The sequence below is a fragment of the Bos taurus genome, chromosome 13 (assembly GCF_002263795.3).
Source record: "Bos taurus isolate L1 Dominette 01449 registration number 42190680 breed Hereford chromosome 13, ARS-UCD2.0, whole genome shotgun sequence".
In the NCBI taxonomy this organism is placed as follows: Eukaryota; Metazoa; Chordata; class Mammalia; order Artiodactyla; family Bovidae; genus Bos; species Bos taurus.
This window is the reverse complement of record NC_037340.1, coordinates 28115697-28123903: the sequence shown is the minus strand read 5'-3', so window position 1 is coordinate 28123903 and position 8207 is coordinate 28115697. Positions and strand designations below refer to the sequence as shown.

At 46.3% G+C, this 8207-nt stretch overlaps 1 long non-coding RNA gene across 1 annotated transcript; it reads right to left on the bottom strand.

The window, feature by feature from the left end:
* Nucleotides 1-211: 211 nt before the first annotated feature.
* Nucleotides 212-7972, bottom strand: LOC101907540 (uncharacterized). Its single transcript, XR_009496857.1, has 2 exons — nucleotides 6805-7972; nucleotides 212-5603 (listed from the first exon to the last, which is right to left on the bottom strand). It is a non-coding gene; the product is annotated as an uncharacterized lncRNA (long non-coding RNA).
* Between the last annotated feature and the right edge of the window lie 235 nt (nucleotides 7973-8207).

The window sequence follows — 8207 nt, the reverse complement described above, 5'->3', positions numbered from 1 at the left end:
ACATTTTGGTGAGCCAAGGTGAACAGATTTGTTTGCAAAGTCCTAAGAAGACTCTGGAAAGAGAAGAAACACAGTTTGGCAGAGGGAAGTGGAAAGGCAAGACATTTGAGAAGATTCAGAGTCAGATGCCACCTATGTCTAGAGAGGCAATTTCTTAATATTGAAAAGTGACAGTAATACAAAAAAAGCAAAACTTTCATTCAACAGTATGTACAGTATGACACCATTTTATTATTATTTTTTGATATATATATATTTACATCAGTCTGGAAGGATCTACATCAAAGCATTTGCAGTGATTATCTCTGGATGCTACAATGACAATATTGGCTTCTCTATCTTCTTTTTTTCCACATTAACCATTCACTGATTTTTTTCCAGATACAATTGGTAAACCACAAAATTCACCATTTTAGAAGGTACAGTTCAGTGTTTTAGAGACTATTCACAAAGCTGTACAACCATCATAACTATCTAATTCCAGAAAATTTTTATCATTGCAAAAAGGAACCCTGGGGACTTTCCTGGCGGTCCAGTGGCTGAGACTGTGCTCCCAATGCAAGGGACCTGGGTTTGATCCCTGAAGAACCAGGGAACTAGATCCCACATGCCACAAATGAAGACTGAAGTTCCGGGATGCCACAACTAAGACCTGGCACAGCCAAACAAATATTAGTAAATATGAAGATAAACGAAACCAAACAAAAATACCTTATATCCATTAGCAATCACTCCCCATACCTGCCTTCCCTCCCAGCCCCAGGCAATCACTAATTCCTTTCTGTCTCTATGGAGTTGTTTATTCTGGATGTTTCATATGAATGAAGTCATGCAGTACGTAGCCTTTTGTGACTGGTTTCTTCACAACTAGAATCATGTTTTCAAGTTTGATCCACTTGTAGCTTATGTCCACACCTTATTGTTGCCAAATAAAATTCCATGGTATGGCTGTTCAACATTTTTATTAAATCTATTTTATCTGTCTATCATGTCAATAGACAATTGAGCTGTGTCTTTCTAGGGCCTCCCAGATGGCTCAGCTATAAAGAATTCACCTGCAGTGAAGGAGACTCGGGTTCGATCCCTGGATTGGGAGAAACCCCGGGAAAAGGGCATGGCTACCCACTCCAGTATTCTTGCCTGGAGAATCCCATGGATAGAGGAGCCCAGAGGCCACAGTCCACGGGGTCGCAAAGAGTCAGATGTGACTGAGCAACTAACATTTCACTTCAGCAATCCTGAAATGAACATTTATGAACAAGTTTTTATATGAACGCATGTTTTCACTTCTGAGTATACACCTAGGAGTGGGACTTCTGGGCTGTATCTATGTTTAACTGTTGAGGAGCCACAAAAGAGTTTCCAAAAGGTCTGTGACCTTTGACATCCCCACCAGTAATGTAGGAGCATTCTGGTTGCTTCCCTTTCTCCCTAAAACCTGTAAACTTACAAACTTCACTTTTTAGAAAGGATGGAGTGCACATGTGCTAAGGGGGACCCAAGATTCACCTTTTTTCCCCCAACAAATTTAATCCTTTTTTGTGAATTTTTTCCAGATGAGAGATAAAGCATGCAAAGATTCCCTTTGATAATGATAGAGACATTAGCATTTACTGGATTCTTATTTGGCCTCTGGGAGGTTAATGTTGAACTTTGTGCATGCATTACCCCACTGAATTTTTTTGGCTGTGCTGGGTCTTCTATCCAATGTTCAGGCTTCTTTAGTTGCGGCATGCTGCCCCGTGGCATGTGGGATTTAGTTCCCTGACCGGGGACCGAACCCATGCCCCTGATTGGCAGGTGGATTCTTAATGACTAGACCACCAGGAAAGTCCCTATCCCATTGAATATATACAGAAATACCTGAACTTGGAACCTAATCTAGAGATGAAGACGATCAGGTTTTGAGGTAATGTGACTTGAGCAAAACTTCTGCCCCAAAGCTGAAATTCTTAACCATCCACTGTGACAGCTCAAAACCCTCCTTTCCTTTCGCTGTTTCTGGCTGTACACACCATGTGTCATTTCCATATTTTCCCAGGGGGAAAAATCTTTCTCGAGATGATTTTTCACAAGTCAGTCAGGTACAATTTATCATATTCTAAGTGCCAACAAATTCTGGAGATGCAAAACCTGTAGCCTATGTATAAATAATCTGACTCAGTGGTGTAAACATTAATTCAATGCTTTAAAAAAAACAACCTTGTTTCTCTGCATTGATATAATACTTCTTTTCTTCTGGATCTTTTATTGGCTCATCGGCACCAATATGAATGGGTTTTAAAACTGATTAGCCCGGAGAAAGACACTGTAATTAAATAAATCTCAAGTTAGCCATGCTTTCCATTCTGTTTAGAAGTGAGATTTTTTTTTTTTTCACCTGTGCCTTGTTTTCCAAAGAAAGTGTGGTAGCTTTTGTGTCTGAAAACACATATGCTTTTGTGGTTTTCTATGACAGCAGAACCAATTCTGTTTGTAACTGGCCCATTTCAGCTCCTGAGACAGCCCTGTGGAGGAAAAGGGATGTGAATAAGATCTGAATAAAGCATATTATTAGATCTCCAAGAGAATCAATAGAATCTAATGTAGTTTTCCTTGCCTTGCATCAATAAAGCAATGCTGTCACGGAGGCATTACAATCTTGTCCTCTCGTGTGGGTCTGAAAGGTTGTTTTGTGCTGCTGCTGGTGCTGCTGGCTGGTTTGCCTGAGTCGTCTGTCCTAAGGACTGATAATGCTTGGTTCTGAAAAGCATAATTGCTGCATCCATAATTTAAGGCTCAGAACACCTTAAGTGTTCTGAGGGAGACAAATAGATGTTATTTTTATTACCTGCGGTTTATAAATAAATGTTAACCTGGAAAGATGACATGGTCTAAGTTACACATTCAGTTGCATTTGGCAGGTCAATGCACGATTCTAGGCTGAACCTTAATCTGCTTAAAAGTGGGAGAAATCTGGGAAAACACAGGCTCACCCATTATTTCTCTGCTGATGAAGTTCAGACCAGTTGGTAAAAGACTGCAATGGGTTGAACTGGCCCCAGAATTCATATGCTGGATCCCTACATCCCAAGTACCTCAGAATGTGGCTGCATTTGGAGAGAGGGCCATTAAAGAGGTAATTAATTTAAAGTGACATGATTAGGGTGGGCCCTAATTCAATATGACTGGTGTTCTTGTAAGAAGGGGAAATCTGGACACAGACATGCACAAAAGGAAGACGATGCAGACATGGGGAGGGGATGGGAAGACGTCCCTGGTGGTCCAGTGGTTAACTGCTATGCAGGTGACCCGGGTTCAATCCCTGGTCTAGGAAGATCCCACATACCACTAAGCAACTAAAGCCCGTGGGCCACAACTATTGAGCCCGAGCTCGAGAGCTGGTGAGCCACAATAAGAAAGTCACTGCAGTGAGAAGCCCACACACCACAAGAGAAAGCCTGTGCGCAATAACAAAGACCCAGAGCAGTCAAAAATAAATAAATGAAAAATTAAAAAAAAAAAAACACGGGGGAAGATGGCCACCCACAAGACAAAGAGAGAGACCTGGAACAGACCATTCCCTTATCTCCCTTAGAAGTAACAAACCCTGTCCACACCTCAATTTCACATTTCCAGCCACCAGAACATGAGACAAGAAATTTCTGTTGTTTAAGCATCCCGGTCCATGGGACTTTATTATAGCAGTCTGAGCAAATGGACACAGGTGCCTCTGCTACCACTTTGGTGCTGATGGCCCAGTGTCAGAGGCCCCTGGTCTCCTGACATTCATCTCAATGCCTGAGGATGGTGCCTTTGAGGTTTACTGAGCAAAACCCAGAAACCACAGATACACCAACTGTTTGGTGCTCACGTGTGTCATGTTTTATCTTAGATTCTTATCTTAGATTCCACGGAGATCAGTCTTCTCTTTGGTCAGGATGTCATCCCTCGGCAAGTCTGAACGCAGGATTTGAAATTTGAATTTGGTCAACTAGTCTGGTCATCCTAGCTTTCCTGCTCCAGGGCTTCTTGCTGGGGAAATTTTCTCCAGGGAAGACTTCACTCCTGGCTGGGTTCCCAGAAGTTGCATCCACCCAGACCTTCTGTTCAGACATCCTATGATTTTGTGAAAGAGGCCCCTTTGCTCTTTTTAGGCATGCGTCCCTCTTTCATGGGGCAGGGTCCTGCCTCTCCACTGGGGCCCTTTTTCTAAAGAAGGAAGAGGACAGACTAACAAGGCACCATGTGAAGTGCTTGCCAGGCACCATCTCACTTAGTCTTCACAGTCTCCCTGAGGAGGGGCAGCTACCATCGCCTGCATTTGCTAGATGCAGTAACTGAGGCACAGACCGGTTAAGTGCTCGACCCAAATTCACACAGCTCACAAGTTGGGGAAGCGGGCAACTTTGCCTTCTGCTCTCTGACTCAGGCTCTCTGCTCTCTGCTTCAGGCAGCACTGCTCCGTGGCTGGTGGCACGGTTTCTGTGGGGCTCTAAACAGCCTCCCTGAAAGGGTTGTCTGCAGCAGGAGGCCCCTGAGGGCTTGGTCACTGCTCCAGAATGGGATAGAGACAGATCGCAAGAATGAGCGCAGCACTTAGCGGCATCCACGCCAATTCACCAGCAGTGCTAGGTCCATGGAGCCCTATCATAAAAAAGAAACAGGCTTGTGTGTTATAAAAGCATCTCGCTTTTTATCTTATTTGCAATCAAATCTCATCGCAAATAAGAAAACTGGTCTTTGGGACATCCCTGGTGGTCCAGTGGTTAGAACTCCACGCTTTCACTGCTGAGGGCCTGGGTTCAATCCCAGGTCAGGGAACTAAGATCCCACAAGCCATGCAGTATGGCCAAAAAAAAAAAAGAGTGAGGTCATTTTTATACAACACAAACATGCACAAGGCTGACCGTGCTGTTGTTTTAGAGGAAAGTGCAGACACTGTAGAAGTTTATGAGCAGCTATCACAGCTCTCGACAACCAGCAGAAGCCTGCAGCTCCCATCACTCATTTCTCAATTATCCTGGGAGCAGTAGGTCAGGAATGGAAGCAGGCTGGGGGCTGTAGCAGGACAGCAGGAGACTGGCCCTGCCATTACCGACAGGGGTGGTGTAAGCCCATGACCCGCCCTGTGCCTGGCTCCGCATGAGGGCTTGGAGCCCTGCGACCCCATCCTCGATGAAGTCACTTTCTGCAGCAGCCATCCGGTCCTTTAGATAATCAAACAAGAAGCCAAATGGACTGAAATGAGCCTCCCTTCCTGCTCCCTTCATTTTCCAGGCTGTACTGTTAATAGGAAAGTAGCAAGAAGGTAAACAGCCAAGAGAAGGAAGAGACCCAAGCCCTGACAAACAGCCAGTCCTCTGAGATAAACTCACCCCCAAAGGCTGCGGGAATGGTGGCTTCAGCCTCCTGGAGTTGACAGCAAACTCTGTGCTTGTCTCTGAAGTTCCATTGCCCAGGAAGCTGTATCTGGTTTCTCTTTCCTGCCCAACAGATAGCTGTGGTTTCCATCGGCCTCACGCCACACCCTCTCCTGTGGTTCCTTCCTCCTTCCTCTCCTGCAGCCTGCCTGCTCTTCCTCCCATGGTTCCGGTCGTCCGGTCCCGTCCTTTAACACCCACCTAGCATTTACAATGGACAAAGCACATTCATCAAATTCTCGTGATGTTGTTGATATATTGGCTTCTGAACAAAAATCACCAGATCTGAGAGCTGAGTGTAATTTTTGACCTGCAAACATTGGGTCATGCAATCAGGGATGGTTTATGTACATAAAGTACCTCCTGTGGGTCTGGCAAACCTCATGAGGCCAGGGGTGGGGAATAAGCTCCTCTTTATAAACATGGAAGGAGGCTCACTTGGGTGCCTCACTTGGGTGCGGGATGACTTGGGGTGTCCACTGGGCTTAAAAAAAAAAAAACAAGCACAGGGTGGTCAAGTGCTGACTCATGGTCAACGTAGTGCAAGAGGCAGAGGCGGCTCAGCCCTGGATCTGTGTGATACCAAAGGCCCTTCTCCTTCACCAGACTTCCTGCCCTGGCCTCTGTGCTTACCCTTTGGGGTGTGGCCTTTAGGATGCCTGAGCAGCTAGTGAGAGAGGCAGACCCAGAGCCTCTGGGACGCCCAACAGAGAAGGAGGGTCCAGACCAGAAGAACCAGGTCTCCACCCAAAAGCCGCAGAAGGCTTGCCCCCCAATCTGGACAGCAGGTCAGAGGCAGCTGCAGGGATCCTGGGGTGGTTCCATCTGGAAGTAGGGGTGGTGTGGTGTTGTGACAGCCCAGTGACTTGGGACTGGATACTTAATGGGGTTGAGGACACTAACAGGTCAGTCCTGCCCCATATGCCAGTAGGGCCCCCTGAAGAATCATTGAGTCCCTAAAGCCAGCTCTCTTTTGGCATTGACCCCTCACTGCTGTCTTGCCATTGACCCAGAGGACACCGTCCAGCGCTTCTGGGGCCCGCGGCCTGCTTTCAGGCTGCTGGAGCAGCAAGGCATTCAGAAACCCGTGACCACCCCTCCCTGTGCTCCGGGCTTTTAATCTCCTTAATTGAAATTGATTGGCCTCTTGGGAGGCAGCACTGCATTGGCCCTGGGCTCAGCACGTGATGGACTCTGGTTTCTTTTAAAGCCCCATCAACACTACAGGGCATCTGATCTCCTTGAACCCCGGGCCCCTTTCCTAACCAGGAGCAAAATCAGAAACAGGCCCACTTGATAAAACAGCTCAGGAAATAAAAGCGTCTGATGAAAATAAGGGGAGAACATTCCTGTCCCATTGTGGCTTGGCATGACACAAAAGGCTGGTCAAAAACCCCATTACCTAGGAGAGATGCAATCACCCGGGGACGGAGCCGCAGCGGGGGCTGTGAGTGCCTCTGCAGCTCACAAGATAAACAGGCTGGGCTGCAGCGACTCGAGTGGCTGCAGAAAAGATAAAAAAGGAAGAAAAGTGAAAGTGCATCTTCAGTGAAAAGAAAACTGAACACGCAGAGAACAGTTTGAGAGTCCAGATTTGTGTTCATCCAGACACATAGCAGGCTTGGCGTTCTGCGATTCGTGGGGTCGCAAAGAGTCGGACACGATTGAGCGACTGAACTGAACTGAACAGAACTGAGACATATAACAGTCCTCCCCGAAGTGGCTGGAGCTGCTTCACAAACCGGTTTGGCAGGTCATAGCTCTTGGCAAAGCTTCTGATAGGGCCCCTTTCTCACCAGGCTGATTATATATCCTGGCAAATAGCCCTCTGGGAGATCTCCCGGGAAGGGCCGGTGGGTCATTTCACCAACTGGACTCCTGGCTTGAAAGGGCCATGCCAGGGGATTGGGCCACCTTCTTGCTTCTAGCCCCTAGGCTCTGTCTCCACACTGGCTGCACAGGTGGTACCTGGAAACAAGACGCACCTTAGAGGTAACAAGACAGCACTGACAAGTCAGGTAATCATTAGGAGTGACAAACTCACCCTGAGACCATCTAGCAGCCCTGCCTTCTAAAGATCAAGTCAAAGGGACCACGATATGCCATTCCCAAATACACCACTTTGGCATCAGGATTATTACTGATTATAAACTGAAGGCAAGTGAGAATCAACACAGTGCTAAATGAGTTCTCTTCCCTCCCCTTTTCTGCCTAAAAGCAGGGCATAAAATTCCCTTGGGGAAGGTTTCCCTCCTCCTGTACTAGAAAGAGATTCTTATTACCAAGACAGAGTCATCACCAAGACGAATCTGCATAAACAGACCTTGTTAAAATAACCCTTGGACTTCTCTGGTGGTCCAGTGGTAAAGAATTCTCCTGCCAATTCGGGGAACATGGGTTCAATCCCTGGTCTGGGAAGATCCCATATGCCATGGAACAACTAAGCCCATGTGCCACAACTACTGAAGCCCTTGCACCTAGAATCCGTGCTCTGCAACTAGAGAAGCCACTGCAATGAGGAACCCAAGTAACCATAACTGGAGAGTAGCTCCCTTCTTACTGCAACTAGAGAAAAGCTTGCACAGCAATGAAGACCTGGTACAGCCAAAAATAAAATAAAGAAATAAATCTATAATCTTAAAAAAAAAGAACTCTTATCTTCCATTAGTTTCCCCCTTACATTTCTTCGTCACTTCTCCACAAAGTATCATCCCTAGAAGCCCAGACCTCCTTTCCTTTGTTGAAAATGATGTATAAATCCCCGAATCAAGTCTACCTTGAGTTTCACTTTTTTTCTGTGAAATC